General features: G+C 50.5%; 1 long non-coding RNA gene across 1 annotated transcript; it reads right to left on the bottom strand.

Annotated features, from left to right (window-relative positions):
• Nucleotides 1-6,571: 6,571 nt before the first annotated feature.
• Nucleotides 6,572-8,163, bottom strand: LOC308457332. Its single transcript, XR_013976874.1, has 2 exons — nt 7,857-8,163; nt 6,572-7,343 (listed from the first exon to the last, which is right to left on the bottom strand). It is a non-coding gene; the product is annotated as an uncharacterized lncRNA (long non-coding RNA).
• Between the last annotated feature and the right edge of the window lie 8,992 nt (nt 8,164-17,155).

Raw genomic sequence — 17,155 nt, 5'->3', positions numbered from 1 at the left:
GCCGCAGTCGTACCTATTTATCTACTTGCACTGGCATGCTTTTGAACTGCTAGGTGGGCAGGAGCTGGGACAAAGCAATGGGAGCTCACCCCGTCGTGGGGATTCGAACTGCCGACCTTCTGATCGGCAAGCCCAAGAGGCTCAGTGGTTTGGACCACAGCACCACCCATGACTGGGGCACAATCCAAGGGAACATGGAAATTTGGATTGACATTCTTCAGTGTGGTCCTGATCACACTGTGTAGGTATAACGCCTGAAAAGGAACATAGGAAACTATCTTACTCCAAGTTGGACAATTGGTCCATCTAGCTCAGTACTGTCCACACTGACTGGCAGAAGGTCTGCAGAGTTTCAGGCAGGGGACATTTCCAGCTCTACCTGGAGATGCTGGGGGTGGAAACTGGGAGCTTTCCCCTGCAAACGTTGATGGTCTACCCCTGAGCTATGACTGCCCCCACAAGCCTAGATTTATTGTGTGGCGAGTTTCCCCTTCCCCCCGTGGAAATAATGACACATGACACAATTATTAAGGTTAATGGGCTAAATAAGGCCACAACTTTTATTGGTTACAGGTGATGAGCGGTATTGGCTTAGGCATTGGTCGTAACCGACTATATCGGCTTCAGCCCGTCCGCTAGAAGTCCGGGAAGGGTTAACCACCAGTAGGGGGAGTCCTGCTGATGCACATCAACTAGGAACTCCCCCGGGGTCACCGCTAGGGGGCGTGCCTTAGGCCCTCACCTTCTTAGGCTTTGGACAGGGCCACACCCCCCAGAATCCTTTATCGGACTACCCTTCAATCGGGCAGGTGATGGCGTAACCTCTCCTCTTCCATCTACAGAGCAATACCAATGCCTAACCGCCAATACGAAGAAAGTTGTTATGATTTGCTACGAGGTAGGCAAAAACCAAGTGGCTGGCGCCGATTTGCCAAGTGGAAAAATTCCTACCAGGCCCCTCAACAGCGACCAACCAAGGTCCATAGTAAGGTCAAGGAACGAAAACCTTATAGGCCAGGAGGGTGGGAAAAGCAGGAACAGCTGGTAAGCGGCAAAGAGGGAGATCCCCGGCCACGTCCTGTTTTAAATAAGGCAGGCCACACCCCCAGAGCCAGCCAATTGGCTGGCCAGGAGGTGGCGTGGCCGGGAATCCCCCCAATTGCATGGGGGCTGGGTTCCAGCTACTGTGTGTGTGGTGGGGCTGTGAAGCCTGCAACTCCACCTCCTCCGAAGGGCAGAAGTGGCTTTAGTGTGTTGGAGGAGTTGAGAGAACAGTTACCCTGGTAAGCACCTTAACTTCCAATAAGCATGTGCAGCAGAAGTGAAACATTCCAAACAGAGGTCTCCAAGCTTTAATTGCTCAGGTAGAAAAGACAAAGGCCATTGTAGCACACAATCTGATTGCATCTTCAGAGGCTCTTTCATGCCTTCAGCCGGAGGCACCATGTTCAGTCTTGTGGATGGGGGAAAAGTACCTTCCATTCATTCAAGGAAGTTGAACAGCATTCACAACTTGGCAGTGCCTCTCTGATGCATGCATACATCCATAGCTGAGGCTTCAGTAAAGTCCCAGGCACACTCAACCGACAGTACCAAAAATGGAAATGTTTGTTATTTTCCCATCACAAAAACAGGGAGTCACACCATGCTTGTAAAGTCAAACAAAGGAAAAGTTCAGATGGCACCGAGATCATCAAGATGGAAATAAACAACAGCGGCCGAGGAGGAAAACAAAGAAGCTGTACTTCCAGAGTTAGAAATTACACCCCTCTTAAAAATGCAAACAAAATGGAACAAAATGCAAAATAATGCAGGGCAGAGGGAGAGACAATGCTATAGGCGACATTCACACCATATGATTAAAGCATGGCTTCCTCCAAAGAGTTCTGGGAGCTGTAGTTTGTTAAGGGTGCTGAGAGTGATCAGGTGACCCTTATTCCCCTCCCAGAGCTGGTTTAAAGGTAAAGGTAAAGGGACCCCAGTGGCAGATGACTCTGCGGTTGCGGCGCTCATCTTGCTTTATTGGCCGAGGGAGCCAGTATACAGCTTCCAGGTCATGTGGCCAGCATGACTAAGCCGCTTCTGGCGAACCAGAGCAGCACATGGAAATGCCGTTTACCTTCCCACCAGAGCGGTACCTGTTTATCTACTTGCACTTGATGTGCTTTTGAACTCCTAGGTGGGCAGGAGCTGGGACCGAACAACGGGAGCTCACTCCGTTGCGGGGTTTCAAACCGCTGACCTTCTGATCGGCAAGCCCTAGGCTCTGTGGTTTAGACCACAGCACCACCCACGTCCCTATAGAGCTGGTTTAACCATTAATAAATCGTCAGATCGAACTCAGAATAGCAGCTCTGGGAGAGGCACTGAGAGTCACCTAATAACTCTCAAGAGCCTTAATGTACTATAGCTCCCAGAACTCCCAGAACAGCCATGACTATTTGTGGGAAGCCATGACTCTGAGCAGGAGAAAGCTGGATACATTCCAATAATTTCATCTGTACATCTGCTTTGGATTGGCTATATATAGGGGTTGAACAAACTCTCATCTGCACTATCTAATTCCCTTTGGGTTTCCTGATGCAATTTGCAACAGAAAAAACTGAAAGTTGCTGACAAAAGAGATGTACCTCCAACTCAGGGTACATTGTTAACATCACAGACCGACTTGGGCTTGTAAAAAACCCACGAATGATGAGGCAGACTGTTTCTCCTTGCACTCCCAATTTCATACAAGGTCACTGTATATGTCTGACACATATCCCAATCACTCTATCCAAAATATAGGTGGATAAGAACATTATACACATGAACACAGTGGGCAAACTCTAGCCCTCCAGATGTTCTTTGACTACAACTCCAATTGTAATGCATTCCTAATTCTTTCCTAACATAGGAATGCTGGCTATGCCTGATGGACGTTGGACTCCGTACTTTATTTCTTTGATTATTGCATTTATATCCCACTATTTTCTCCCACAAGCACAAGGTGGTGTACATGGTTCTCATTTAATCCCCACAACAACCTTGTGAGGCAGGTTAGGCTGCCCCAAGGTCGCCCAAGGAGCTTCATGCCCAAGTGGGGATTCAAACTCGCGTCTCCCAAGCCTGATATTCTAACCATTACACTAAGCTAGCTCTCGACATCAGGGTTTCCCAAACTTGAGTCTCCAGCTGTTTTTGGACTACAACTCCCATCGTCCCTAGCTAGCAGCACCAGTGGTCAGGGATGGTGGGAATTGTAGTTGTTGCAGGAACCCCCCACCCCAATCATTCAGTTTATCTGTACCATTCCACTTTTATTTTACACCATGAAGGAAGGACCAACAAAGGGGGGAGACTTGACACAAGGCAGACATAATCCCCCAAGTGTACCAACATGTCTGCAGCGAGCCCTACCCAGTTGGCATGCCAACTTTGATGGGTCCTAGACAGAAGATTGTTACACTCACAAAGGACCTGCATATGGAAGTGGATTCAGTACGGACTGAAACAAAGGACAGTGACCAGCCCTTCCCTCTGGGGGCAGGAAACAGTGAACTCCTCTTTGTCCTCAGGAATGTAATCATGGGGAGGGGGAAAGGAGGAACCGGACAGGTGACAAGACACTCAGGTTACTACCACAACTCCTCCCTGAACCCTTCCTCTTTGTGATGTGTCAGTGATGTAGTCAGGATGTAGTTATGATGTAGTCTTAGGGGTGTAGCACGGGGGATTAATAGCTAATAAAAGTTGGGGGTCTTCTTTTCTTCAGGGCTTCCATCTTGCTTCATCCTGTAGTGAGTTGGAGTCCTGTCGCGACAGTCTCAATAAAGACCAAGCCTACTGGCTGCTGTTTCGCTCCAGTTGTCCTGGTTGGTGTCTTTGCTTTTTGTCCAAGGGAGCCCTCGGATTTCTCTGCTAACATAGTCCAAAAACAGCTGGAGAAACCCAAGTTTGGGAAGCCATGCTCTACACGAATTCTATACAGGAAGTTCTGAGGCGTCCGCACAAACAGCAAATTGCAGCTACCTGAATGGAACCGGGAAAGTAAGATTTGACTCTATCAGCATCCATTTCGGATTCACCAGTGGTCTGCCTCCAGCTTCTTCTGCTGTGTGACAGGCATGATCAAACAGCCTGAAAGCGAGGAAAACAATCCTCAGACACTCCTGTGCTCCATGGCATAAGAGCGAAAAGCTTGTTGGAACGCAACAGGAAGCCGGCCTATGTTGTCTGCTGCTCTTGAATGAGGCAGCTTGATTTCTGATCTGGACAGTTGAGTTGGGAATTGTATCTGTGATAATAATGGGATCAGTCAGGGGGAAGCTATTTTTAAAAGACATGCCTGCGGGCCAGAGGGTAACCCCCAAGGGAGAAAAATAATCCAAACTGCCTTTGTTCGTTTATGCTCTCGCAGCCGCATTGTGGCCAGCCACTCTTGGCTGGCAGACGTCGATGGAGGTGTGGGAACGAGCAAAAGCAGGGAAGGCTAGCTGAAGGAGAGGTGGGGAAGAAGAGGCAGCTTGGGAGACAGGTTTAGAGGCCAGCAGGTGTGTGCCAATTGGCTTGATATGGCAAAGATGAGCAATTCCAGAGGAGGGGAGAAATCATGCAATCAAGCAGCGTATAAATTTCACGATAAAAGTTAAGTAAAATAAAGGTGTTTCCCCTTTATTTGGTAAAGGAAAAGGACCCCTGGACGGTTAAGTCTAGTCAAAGGGAACTATGGGGCTGCAGTGTTCATTTCGCTTTCAGGCCGAGGAGTGGGTAGCGCTGTGGGTTAAACCACAGAGCCTAGGGTTTGCTGATCAGAAGGTTGGCGGTTCGAATCTGTGCGATGGGGTGAGCTCCCAGTGCTCTGTCCCAGCTCCTGCCTACCTAGCAGTTCTAAAGCACACCAGTGCAAGTAGAAAAATAGGTACTGCTATGGAGGGAAGGTAAATGGCGTTTCTGTGTGCTCTGGTTTCCATCACGGTGTCTCGTTGCACCAGAAGCGGTTTAGTCATGCTGGCCACATGACCTGGGAAGCTTTCTGTCAACAAACGCCGGCTCCCTCGGCCTGAAAGCCAGATAAGCACCACAACCCCATAGTCGTTCTTTACCTTTACCCTTTATTTGATAGTATCTTGGGCACGTGGCTGTTTGTCAGCAGCCCGGAATGGAAGGACTCTTCCTGTTTTGGGGATGAAGGACCACAGCTTAGTGGTAGAGAAGGTCCCAGGTTCTGTCCACGGCCCACTGCTTGTTTGTGGCCCCCAGAACACTGCTCAGAAGTGCATGTGGCCCCTGAAAAATGTTCCCTTGGCTTGCCATCAGCAAAGCTCACTTTCTTTCTCCTCCTTGGTGCATAGAGAGGGGCTTATTCACGAGCAGTTCACCATTGTGATCCATGGGGCCTCCCTTATCCCTCATGCAGAATGAGGAGAACTGCTGAGCAGTGCTGAGGAGAGGGGGACAGTGGTCCCAGGGAAGGCCAGGGCAGGCAGGAGTAAAGGCCCAGTTCCCAGGATGGTGCAACAAGCCTTCTTCCCAGAAAATGAAGCATCATAGCGCTGTGAGGGAAAGGGCAGGGTGTTCTTCTAACAACTCTCATTGCCCTTAATAAGCTACAGTCCCAGGATTCTTTTTGGGGAATATATGACTGTTTAAAGAGGTAATCCTTTGAATGTATAGCAAAGACGAGGACTAAGCCTAAATCACCTTCTGCTCAGTTTCCATAAATTCATCCCCAGTGACCACTATCCTAATGCAGTCGTACCCTGGAAGTCAAACAGCTTAATTCTCGAACGTTTTGGCTCCCAAACGTCACAAACCCAGAAGTGACTGTTCGGGTTTGTGAACTATTTTTGGAAGCCAAACGTCTGGTGGGGCTTCCGTGGCTTCCGATTGACTGTAGGAGCTTCCTGCAGCCAATCAGAAGCCGCATTTTGGTTTCTGAACGTTTTCGAAGTCGAATGAACTTCTAGAATGTATTCTGTTTGACTTCCAAGGTACGACTGTAACAAAAAAAACTATTCAAAATAACAGTTGTCACAACCCACTAAGGAAGATGATAACACAGTACAGTTCAAAACAGTAACAATTAATTAATTGCACATTTATTCAATTAAAATTAATTGGTTTGATGAATTCAACTTGAGCCAAAGTCTGATTGTCTCATTAACATCTCCAGGGCCCCCTGCTACCCACACCCCTCTAGGTAATCTCACTGGTCTAAATGTGAACTTTATGGCTACAATACCCACACGACATTGTCTCCTTGTCTCTTCCCCCTCTCTCCCACTCCATCCCTTTCTGCTTTGTGGAACATATACCTTTGTGAAGAGCTGTGGGAAATTCAAGCGTTTCCTCACTTTTTTGTGCTATCCAAAAGTGTTGGTTTTGGATCCCTTTACACCCTTTTAAGAACCAACACAGCTGCCTTTGCTTTTAACATGCCTTTAAAAAAGATAAGTTTCTCGGAAACTGCATCTGTGGCTGCATGCCAGCAGGATTTTTTTGTGTAGCCTAAAGGAAAATAATCTGCATTTTTATAAAGAAAGAAAAGAAGAAGTCATTTATTGGATTGAAGAAGCAGGCAAACGAGAGGTCACTAGATTTGGCACTTTATTTTTTTAACTCAAAGTTATTTAAGACATGGTTGAAAGAACACACTTCTGTACAATGCCTACAAGATGATGTTACAAGCTCCCCAACCCCTCATTGCCAACGCCATCCTACTCTTTGCGAAAGAGAAGAAAACAAGCAAAGAACGAAACAAAAACAAAAGGTCAACCCCTTATTCATCTCCACAACTCATTAGAGATGAGATGAACATTTCCAAACCATTTAGCAATGGAGAACAAATTGCTCATTAGTCTCAAACACAGCCATCCATGAGGGCTAGTGTATTCAAAAGTCATAATGACCGACATGATAAATGACCCTATCTTGACAGGGGGAACATTGCACTTTGGCTACCCCTTGTCAACAGACCAATCCCCACCAAGGTGACACCAGGCGAGGGGGAGGCAGAAGTTCCATTCATGAGCATTCTTGCTCATGAGTAGAGTATTGTAAAGTTGATTATATTCCTTTGACTCTTGTGCCCTTATGGAAGGGTGAATTGGTAAGTTTCCATTTTTCTCAGTTTCTCATTTTTCCAATCTTGAGATCAGTTCTCCAGGTTTCCACATTGGCCTGATCCAACTGGGCTCTACTTATGTCCTTAAGAAGGTCCAGTCACCTGGCTCTGTGTTGCTGGCCCGGAACTCCCGGCTTTGACCTTTATAAACTGTAATGAGGGCAATTGAAAGACCTTCCTGATGGTTTTCTGTATCAGCTGAGACCGAAGCAGGGTGTCCATGCGTGGTCTCAAGGCACTGAAAAGAGAAAGAAGGGGAGAGGAAATGACCAGCACCCAGCAGTCCATAAACCTGGTGAAGAAATATGTACTGGAGGGTAGCTCGGAAGGGTTGAGTGTCATGAGAGAGGCAGGAACATCTCCTTCTTTTTAAATCTAAGGGCTTATCCACACTTAAATTTTGCCCTGTTCTTTCCAGGTCTGTGCTTTAAATCTCCATCTCTGAGTGTGTGTGGGGGGGGGGGGCTTTCCCTGCTAAAACCTGCTCTTTTAGGCCAGGAAGGTTTGAGGCCTAGTTCTCCAACTGTCACTCCTCAGACCACTTCTCCAACTGTCACTCCTCAGACCAGGCAAGGAAGGCTGAAGTGGCTGAAGTTTGGATTTGAGTCCTAGCCCTCTCCCCAGGACAGGCCAAGAAGCATTGAAGAGGCTTAATTACTGACCTTCACACAACCTGAGGCCTTTATTGAGAATGCCTGCCAGAAGGAGAAAACGAGGTGCAAAGAGCCAGAAGAGCATAATTGGGACTCACAATTCCTCTAAAACAAAGAATCGGCAGATAGCCAACGCCATCTTCCCTGACTCAGAAACAGAGCAGGTTGAGGAAGCCGAGAAAACAGAGCAAATAGAACAAACACTGAGTAACAACGTTGGGGGAACCTCACCCCCCCCTTAAGGAAGATGATAATGACCCGACCCCCCTCCTCCCAGAAAAAGCTAATCCGTCCAAGAGGGCAAGAGCAGGAGCAGGAGGGATTCCTCCCACTCCTAACACTGACCCACCCTTGCCTCTAAAACAAGATATCAGAGGAGCCTGCTTTCAACCGATTCCGGATACGCACCCCTACCAAGAGATTTGCATGTTGTCTGCAGAAACTATGGTTCTGGTTCTCCAAAGACTGAATGAAATCCTCACCAAAATAGATAACATTGAGAAACAATTGGATACTAGTTCCTCCGCTTTAAATGCCCAAGGGCTTAAAAGGATGATAAGAAATGACTTTGTTAACAACTCACCAACTCCAACTATGGATGAAGTGAGGTCCTGTCAAGTCTTGCAAACGAACCAGATAATGCTTGAGATTCACCAATACGCTCATAGGTGGATGAACCGCAGACAAATTACTACCGGCATGTCCTTGTCTCAGCTCCTGAATTACCATTACCGAAATGTAGATCTAGAAAATTTCCACTTCCTGCCTACCTTGAGAAACACCATGCGCCTATTTATGACCATTAGGTCATCAACCCTCCCATCTCGACTCATGGAGATAAAGGATACCCTATGGTGGTTCCATCCTCTCCGCCCAGTGAGGGTATTTAAAGACGAAACAAGGAGGCAAATGGTCCCTTGCATAGAGTCAAAGCTAATGCGGATAAGGGAAACCAAGCTCAGCACTAGAAACACTAATTGCCCAAAGGAAGAAAAGAATTCTGTAAGCCTAGAATTACAAGACCTGAAGAAGAGGCTAGTGAGTATAAAGACTGAGATTTCTACCCAAAATATAAGGACAGTAGAGCCTAGAGCACAATATTTAAAGATGTCCAACAGCTCTTTATCCCATAGAAAGACATCAGTGCAACTCCCTGTTCCCTTTTCAAACAACACCGAATTAGATGAGGAATTTGGCGCCTCCGACATTTCTATGGCAACAACACCTAAAGAACTCTATGTTGCTGACAATCTGGAGATATCCAGCACCCAATCTACATCTGGACCTTTGCCTAATGTTCCAAAAACTTATCAGAATGATCAACCTTCTCTACTGTACTCCTGGTGAGACAGGATGGACAGATCTTCTGAATTCGAAGCTGGCTCTTTGTTGTCCAGTGATCCACATTTTATAGCACATACCTCATTAATATTCCCACAGCCACAGATAGAACCAACAGTCCTCCAATCAATCCAGGAGGGAGAGGGGGGTTGACAGTTAACAAAACACCATGGGACTGCCTTCCCCTCTTGGGGTGCGTTTGGTTGGGTTTTATCTTCTAGGGATACTTAGTCAGGTATCAGGGTCAGATTTAAGGTGCTGCTTTTGACCTTTAAAGCCCTTCACGGCCTAGGACCCTCGTACCTACAGGACCGCCTCTCCCGGTATGCCCCACGGAGAGCCTCAAGGTCCATAAATAGCAACACCCTAGTGGTCCCGGGCCCTAAGGAAGTTAGATCAGCTTCAACCAGAGCCAGGGCCTTTTCAACTCTGGCTCCGGCTTGGTGGAACGCTCTGCCTCATGAGACCAGGGCCCTGCAGGATCTGATTTCCTTCCGCAGGGCCTGTAAGACAGAGTTGTCCCGCCTGGCCTTTGGCTTGGAGCCAGTTTGATTCCCTCCCTCTCTTTCTTTTTTCTTTTCCTTTCTCCTCCTGCGATAAGGCTACATTTTAGTATTTTAATGTTTCAATATTCTAATGTTGTATTTTAATTTTGTTTTAAAGTTGTAATCATTCAACTTGTTTTTATCATTGCTTGTTAGCCGCCCTGAGCCCGGCCTTGGCTGGGGAGGGCGGGGTATAAATAAAAATTATTATTATTATTAATCAATGAAGAGATCATTGCCGGCATGAATGAATGAAGGAATGAAGATGGCATAGTCGGACATCCCTGCATGCTGGGCTGTTCCTTCCTCTCCCAAACTCACTGTGCTAGGAACTGGGTCCTGGGTCTCCATCAGCCCACTTTGCCTTCCAAAAAGTTTCCTTTCCTCCACTTCCTCATTTCTGTGATTCCAAAGGCTTCCCCTGTAAATATTCAAAAGCAATTACTGCCTTGGAGAACCATAAATAAGGTCTATGTCTTGACAGTTTTATACCTGCAGTTTCAGGAGGGCAGGCAGATGAGTGATTTCATTCAATGACAAATGGGTTTGATTGGACAAGTGTTGTGGTTCATTAACCTTATGATAAGTTTGGGTTCTCTGCTTAAAAATAAAAAGCTTGCTGCTGAATATAGATAGGCCAGTGGATCACACAGCAAAGGAGAAACAAATATCCATGTTTTCTTCAGTGTGGAGGGATTCTATTTTACGGATGGCTTTCAAACTTAACAAGTGACAGCCTTTTTCTCATATGTAATTCATATTCTAGTTTTTGGATGAGACACGTCAGATGAACTGAATGCTAAGAGGACAAACCTTCTTCCTTAGTTCTGTTATGGACAAGGAGCTGGAGAAAGAACCCATAGACCCTTTAGGTCTTAATGAGCAGTTGTCTGTCATTATCCCTCCAAATACCTTTAAAAAGGAAACCCAGAGTTTTCTTGCTGTAGAATGAATGATTTGAGCAATGAAATCATTGACTTATCAGAGGCCCTGACCTCTGCCCCACCATCACATGATCTCAAAGAGATGAGTTCAAGAGACATTGTCAAAATGGTGGCGTGCTATTCCTTCCTTGTGGAGATCTTCTGGTTTCCTGTTTTGAGGCATCTCTTAGTAATGGATTGTATGTCCAGGTTGGTTCTTTCCAGAGCCTGGTGTGCCTAAAGCACTCTTTGGAGAGTGGGCTAGATGAAGCAACAGTGTGGCCCAGTATAAGGCAGTTGCTACCTGTTCCTGTCCATAGGAAGCAAAGTCACACATGGGAAGAAATGGGAATCATGAAGGTTCTGTGGCCTGTATCGAAGGAGGATCTGGGAGAGGATTAGGGCTCAATGTCTTTCCATGCAGAAGGTCCAAAGTTCAATCCTTGGAAATTAAACAGGTAACCCCTTACACAAACTCAGTAGTAGAACATCTGCTTTGCATTCAGAAGGTCCCAGGTTCAGTCCCAGCCCTGGTCAGCAGTAATAATAATAATAATAATAATTGTCAGGGGTTCAGGAGCAGAGGCAAGGGCAAGGGAGGAAACAGAGAGTGAGGGAGAGGAGGCAGAAGAAAAGATGAGTGATGACGACGACCCGAGATCTCCGAGTCTTTCCAGTGAATCAGAAGATTCACAGAAAGGAGCACCAGGGGCCAGGGCAAGGGGGGAGCCTAGGGGGACACCCCAGGAAGATAGAGCCAGAGGGGACTCAGAGGGGAGCAGTTGGAAATCAGGACCAGCGTCACCGCCAGAGAGCAGGGAAGAGGAAGGGCGCCAGGGATCAAGCGCTGGCAGCTCACAACAGGGGGGAGGGCACGAGTCAGGAGTGGCCACACCTCCATCGGGGAGCGAAGAAACGGTCAGACGGAAGGTGGAAGGTTGGGCGCGCGTGCCAAGTTCAAATGCACAGGAAAGTGGCGCAGTAGGCAGCCCGGAAAGGGAGCCAGGTCCTAAAGCCCGCCGAAAGGAGGGAGAAGAGTCAGGGGGGTCAGCGTCAGCGTCAGAGGAATCCCGGAAGGAAGAGACCCCGGGGGGCAGAGGGACCCAGAGAAGAACAGTCAGGCGGAAAAGGTGGAGCAAGGCTAGGATATTAAGTTGGTGTACAAGGGGCGGAGACTCAGATGGAGCTTCGCCGATCTAACCATGAGACGTAGAGTTGCACGCAGCAGCTTGAGAATGGAAACTGTAACTCAATAAAGACTTTTATTTAATGATCGCTGGCTAGCGTGATCCTCTGTGAGCTAGGATCTGGAAGCAGCTCTGACAGTAAGCTCCATCTGCTAGATTGTGGGCATCTACGTCCTCGCGGAGAGGAGAGAAAGCGGGTGCCTACTAGCGAGCTCACGAACGGCAGACAACATGACGGCCGAACAGCAGATAGTGGAACTCAGAGAAGCAGTGACACGACTGAATGCCGAGGCTCTTGCATCCAGGAAGAGAGAGGAGGACGCAGCTGCCGCCTACAGGGATCTCCAGGTCAGGTTGGAAGTGCTTACGAAGCAAGGGCAACTGACACCCAAACCGGAGGGGATTGGGTTGGGGAGACGAACAGGCAGTCTGGTCTCTCACTTCGATGGGAATTTGCAACAGTACCCCAACTTTAGAGCAGATGTAATGTGTGCACTGCAACTGCTGAACAAAGACTTTAGAGATGAGCAAGAGAAGGTGGGATTCATCATGTCCCATTTGCATGGAGATGCTAAAGCATGGCTGCGCAATTTGTGGAGAGATAAGGATCCGGCGCTCCAAAATGCGGATGCCTTTATTAAAGCGATGGATGGGTGCTTTTTATCAAGCATTGACGTGGATCTTGCTCGGCAGCAGATACATGGACTGAAGCAAGGGAGGGCCAGCGTAAGGCAGTACCATGCCCGCTTTTTCGCTTTGGTCAGTGCCCTGGAATGGGACAGAGATTCGGCTCCTGTAAGAGACCTGTTTTGGGAGGGATTGCACGGCTCGGTTAAAGATGAAATTGCGAGGGGGGAGAGACCCCGGACCACGCAGGAGATCGTTCAGAGGGCGCTGGCGGTGGGGGTGCGGCTGGAAGGACGTCCGTGGAGCAGGGACGAAGGGCGTGGAGGGCGCGAACCAGCCAGGGGCTCCTCCTTCCTTCCCAGAGAAGCAGCGCGTGCGCAATCCACGCCTCCGCCAGGAGGAGGAGCGGAACCTATGGAGGTTGGAGAGGCAAGGGCTCAGTCAGCAGCCAGAGCCCTAGCACCGGCAGCAGTGAAAGCGAAGCCTCCTAGAGGGAACAGGAAGTGTTACATCTGCGATGATCCACAGCATATGGCGAAAGAGTGTCCCCAGAGGCTCCACAAGCACACTGCAGCCTCAGCAATGGTAACTGCAGCAACGCAGCAAGGACAACCACAGCAGGGAAACGACGGAGTCTGGTTGGAGGAAGAGGCACTGGGGCCCAGCCAGACGTGTCAGTGAAGCAGTCCCCAGAGATTTTACAGCCCATGGACCCCCTCCCGCCCAAACCGGTAGTGAGGCTCACCGCGTCGCTCCAGCTGCCCAATGGAATCACCATGGACGTGCCAATCACCATTGACTCCGGAAGCAATGCGGACTTTATAGGGCAGGACTTTGTCGACCGGCACGCTATACAGTTGCTGCCTGCCACGCTGCCCCTGCAGGTTGTCACGGTGGATGGCAGGGAGCTGCTAGGGGGGCAAGTGGTGAAGCAGACGCCACCAATGGTGATGCGACTTGGGAATCACAGGGAAATCATCAGCTTCAATGTCACTCAACTATCGGACACGCCCATTGTATTGGGCATGAGTTGGCTGGACAAGCACAGCCCGACGCTGGCTTGGTACCAGAGGCAGCTGACCTTCGGCTCTTCCTTTTGCGCTGAACACTGCATCGTGCCCAGGCAGGAAGGAGGGGAAGAGGAGTCACAGCTGCAGCTAGGCACGCTGCAAGCGGTTCCCCACAAGTACGCAGAATTTTTGGAGGTTTTCTGCGAGAAGGAGGCAGACAGGCTACCCCCCCACAGACCATATGACTGCAAAATTGACCTGCTGCCGGGGGCGGCGCTGCCCAAAGGGAAGCTGTATTCCATGTCTGAGGACGAACTGCAGGAACTCAAAGAGTTCATAGATCATAATTTGGAGCGCGGTTTCATCCGAGAGTCCAAGGCAGCGGGGGGCAGTCCGGTATTCTTTGTTAAGAAGCGGGACACGCCCCAAAAAAGACTTGTAGTGGACTTTCGCATCTTGAACAGTGTGACCAAGCCATCGGACTTCCCCATGCCCCGAATCGACGACCTCCTCGCAAAGGTACGGAAGGGCAGAGTGTTCACCAAGTTGGACCTGCGAGGGGCATACAACCTCATTCGCATGCGGGAGGGAGATGAGTGGAAGACAGCCATGTTCACGCCCCTGGGCACCTACGAATATAGAGTTATGCCTTTTGGATTGCAAAATGGCTCCCACGTTTTTCAAGCTTTCATGCATCACGTGTTGGCGGGGCTCCTCTACAAGACGTGCGTCTGTTTCTTGGATGACATCCTGATCTTTTCGGAATCGCAGCAGGAGCATGACAGACACGTCAAGGAAGTGCTGAGCAGGCTACAGCAACATAGGCTTTACGCCAAGCTGGAGAAGTGCCAATTCGACGTGACTGAGGTGGATTTCCTGGGCTACAAGTTGTCTGATAAAGGGCTCGCCATGGACAGCGCCAAGGTCCGAGCAGTGTTGGATTGGAAAAGCCCACGCAACCGGAAGGAGGTCCAACGGTTTGTCGGCTTCGCGAACTTCTATCGCAAGTTTATCAAAGGCTTTGCGATGCAGACAGCGGCCATCACGGACACGCTCAGCTCCAAGAAAAAGAAGTTCATCTGGACAGAGCAGGCGGAGCAGTCCTTTCAGGCACTCAAGCGTCTCTTCGCGTCGGAAGAGCAGCTGCTTCATGTCAACCCCAGCAGGCCGATGAGGGTGGAGACAGACGCTTCGGACAGAGCCGTGGGAGCAGTCCTGCTGCAGAAAGACCCGCAGGGGGTTTGGAGGCCGGGAGCGTTTTACTCAAGGAAGCTCAGCAAGTCCGAACAGAACTACACCATCTGGGACAGGGAGTTGCTGGCCATTCATGCAGCGTTCAAAGCGTGGAGGCACTTCCTGATCGGCGCCAAGCACACAGTGCAGGTCTGCACGGACCACAAGAATCTAGAGCACTGGCGCACGGCACAGTTCCTGAACCAGAGGCAGATACGTTGGGCTGAGTTCTTTGCGAATTTCGACTTCCGAATAGAGTATGTCCCGGGGGACACCAACATCATGGCGGATGCTCTCTCCCGTAAGCCACAGTATCTGGAGGAGGCAACGCCAGCGGCCGCCATGCACATCTTCGCACCGACAGTGTGGGCGTGCGCGGCGGCGACAGTTGACCTGGATGCGGTGCGACGAGCGTTGCAGGATGACTCCTTCGCGCAAGCAAAGATGGCAGAGGTGCACAGGGGCACGGCAGCGACCGACGAGTTCCAGCTGCGAGATGGTTTGCTCATCCGTAAAGGGGCCATCTACGTGCCGGGAGACGAACTTCGCGCCAAGGTACTGCAGCAGCTGCACGACGCGCCCACTGCCGGGCACTTTGGCAAGGAGAAGACGGTGGAATTAGTAGCCAGAGACTTCTGGTGGCCCGGAATGAGAGGGGAAGTCGCGGACTACGTGGCGAGGTGTGACACCTGCCAGAGGTCCAAACCAGTGCACAGACCGCCGGCCGGACTGCTGGAACCGCTGCAAACTCCGTTCGAGCCATGGGAGAGAGTGGCCCTGGACTTTGTCACGGATCTGCCCAGCTCGAGGGGCAAGACGGCTGTGCTGGTGGTGGTGGATTTGTTCTCCAAGATGGCACATTTCATTCCGTGTGCGAAGGTGGCCACGGCGGAACAAACCGCCAAACTGTTCATAGACCACGTGTTCAAGGTTCACGGTCTGCCGCGGTCTATTCTGTCCGACCGAGGGCGACAGTTCATCTCAAACTTCTGGCAGAGGCTGATGGGCTTCCTGAACGTCAAGATCAACCTGGCGTCGGCTAGACACCCGCAGACCAACGGGCAAGCGGAGCGGGTCAATGCCATCATGCAGCAGTACCTGAGATGTTATGCGAATCAACAGCCTGCGACGGGGGTGGATTACCTGCCTCTCGCCGAGTTCGCCTACAACAACACGAAGCACGTGTCCACGGGGGTCACGCCGTTCTTCGCCAACAACGGGAGGCACCCTAGAACCTTCCCGGGACTGGAAAGAATGGGGGAGGGGGAGCCGCAGACAGCAGATGCGTTCGCGTCGGAGTTGCAGGAGGTCCACGATCAGCTGCGGCGGCACCTGGAGCTGGCTAAACACGCATACAAGGTACAAGCGGACAAACACAGAAGGGTTGGCGAAGAGATCCATGTGGGAGACTGGGTCTGGTTAGCAGCCCACGCAGTGCCGGCCAGGTCGTTGGCGAAGAAGAAACTAGGGCATAAACAACTGGGGCCCTACCAAGTCGACGAACAGGTCAACCCGGTGGCTTTCAGGCTGGCTCTTCCGGAGGGTTCCAGAATGCATCCGGTGTTCCACAGATCGGTGCTCACTCCCTACAAGGCACCTCACAGGTTTCAGGAACCAGGAACGGCACCGGGTCCGCTCCGAGAGAGAACCGCGCAAGGGGGAGTGGCACAGGAGGAGCGCATCAACGAAGTCACGGAGATTTTGGACTCCAGATGGGGGGAAGAGGGGGTAGAATACCTTCTCGCCAAGGAGGGCACCCCGGCCAGTGCCAACAGCTGGGTGCCGGGCTACGCTTTAGACGAACCTCTGCTCAAAGAAGAGTTTCATGCCCTCTTCCCACATAGGCCAATGCCAGCAGACTTTTTCGACGACTGGCTTTTCACGCCCACGCTTTCAGCCAGCACGTTCCGGGGGTTCGACTCGGACGAGGAACCGACACGAGACGCCCGTTCCCCGGAGGGGTCACCCTCGGGATCTGCTTCAGAACCCTCGTATTGGTGGGATGATCGACCAGAGGAGCAGTTCCGCAGAAGGTGGCTGGAGGGTCCAGGACGAGCAACGTCTCCAGAAGGCAACGAGGGAGAGACGGACATGGACGTTTTCGGGGACGACCCGGGTTTCGAGCACGGCGGCACAGAGATGGAAGCGGAGGTGACCGTCGTCAACGAGAGCAGGGAGGAAGAACCGGAAGACTTCGGATGGCGGCCCGCCACGGGAAGCGAACTGTATCCGACATTCGTCCCCCTGACACGGCAGCACCCAGATCCCGTACCGGAAGGAGGGGAGGGGGGAAGAGGGGGCTTCGAGGGGGGGATGGATGTCAGGGGTTCAGGAGCAGAGGCAAGGGCAAGGGAGGAAACAGAGAGCGAGGGAGAGGAGGCAGAAGAAAAGATGAGTGATGACGACGACCCGAGATCTCCGAGTCTTTCCAGTGAATCAGAAGATTCACAGAAAGGAGCACCAGGGGCCAGGGCAAGGGGGGAGCCTAGGGGGACACCCCAGGAAGATAGAGCCAGAGGGGACTCAGAGGG

The sequence above is a fragment of the Podarcis pityusensis genome (assembly GCF_964106645.2).
Source record: "Podarcis pityusensis genome assembly, chromosome: 10".
NCBI lineage: Eukaryota > Metazoa > Chordata > Lepidosauria > Squamata > Lacertidae > Podarcis > Podarcis pityusensis.
This window is presented reverse-complemented; position numbering and strand designations above follow the sequence as displayed.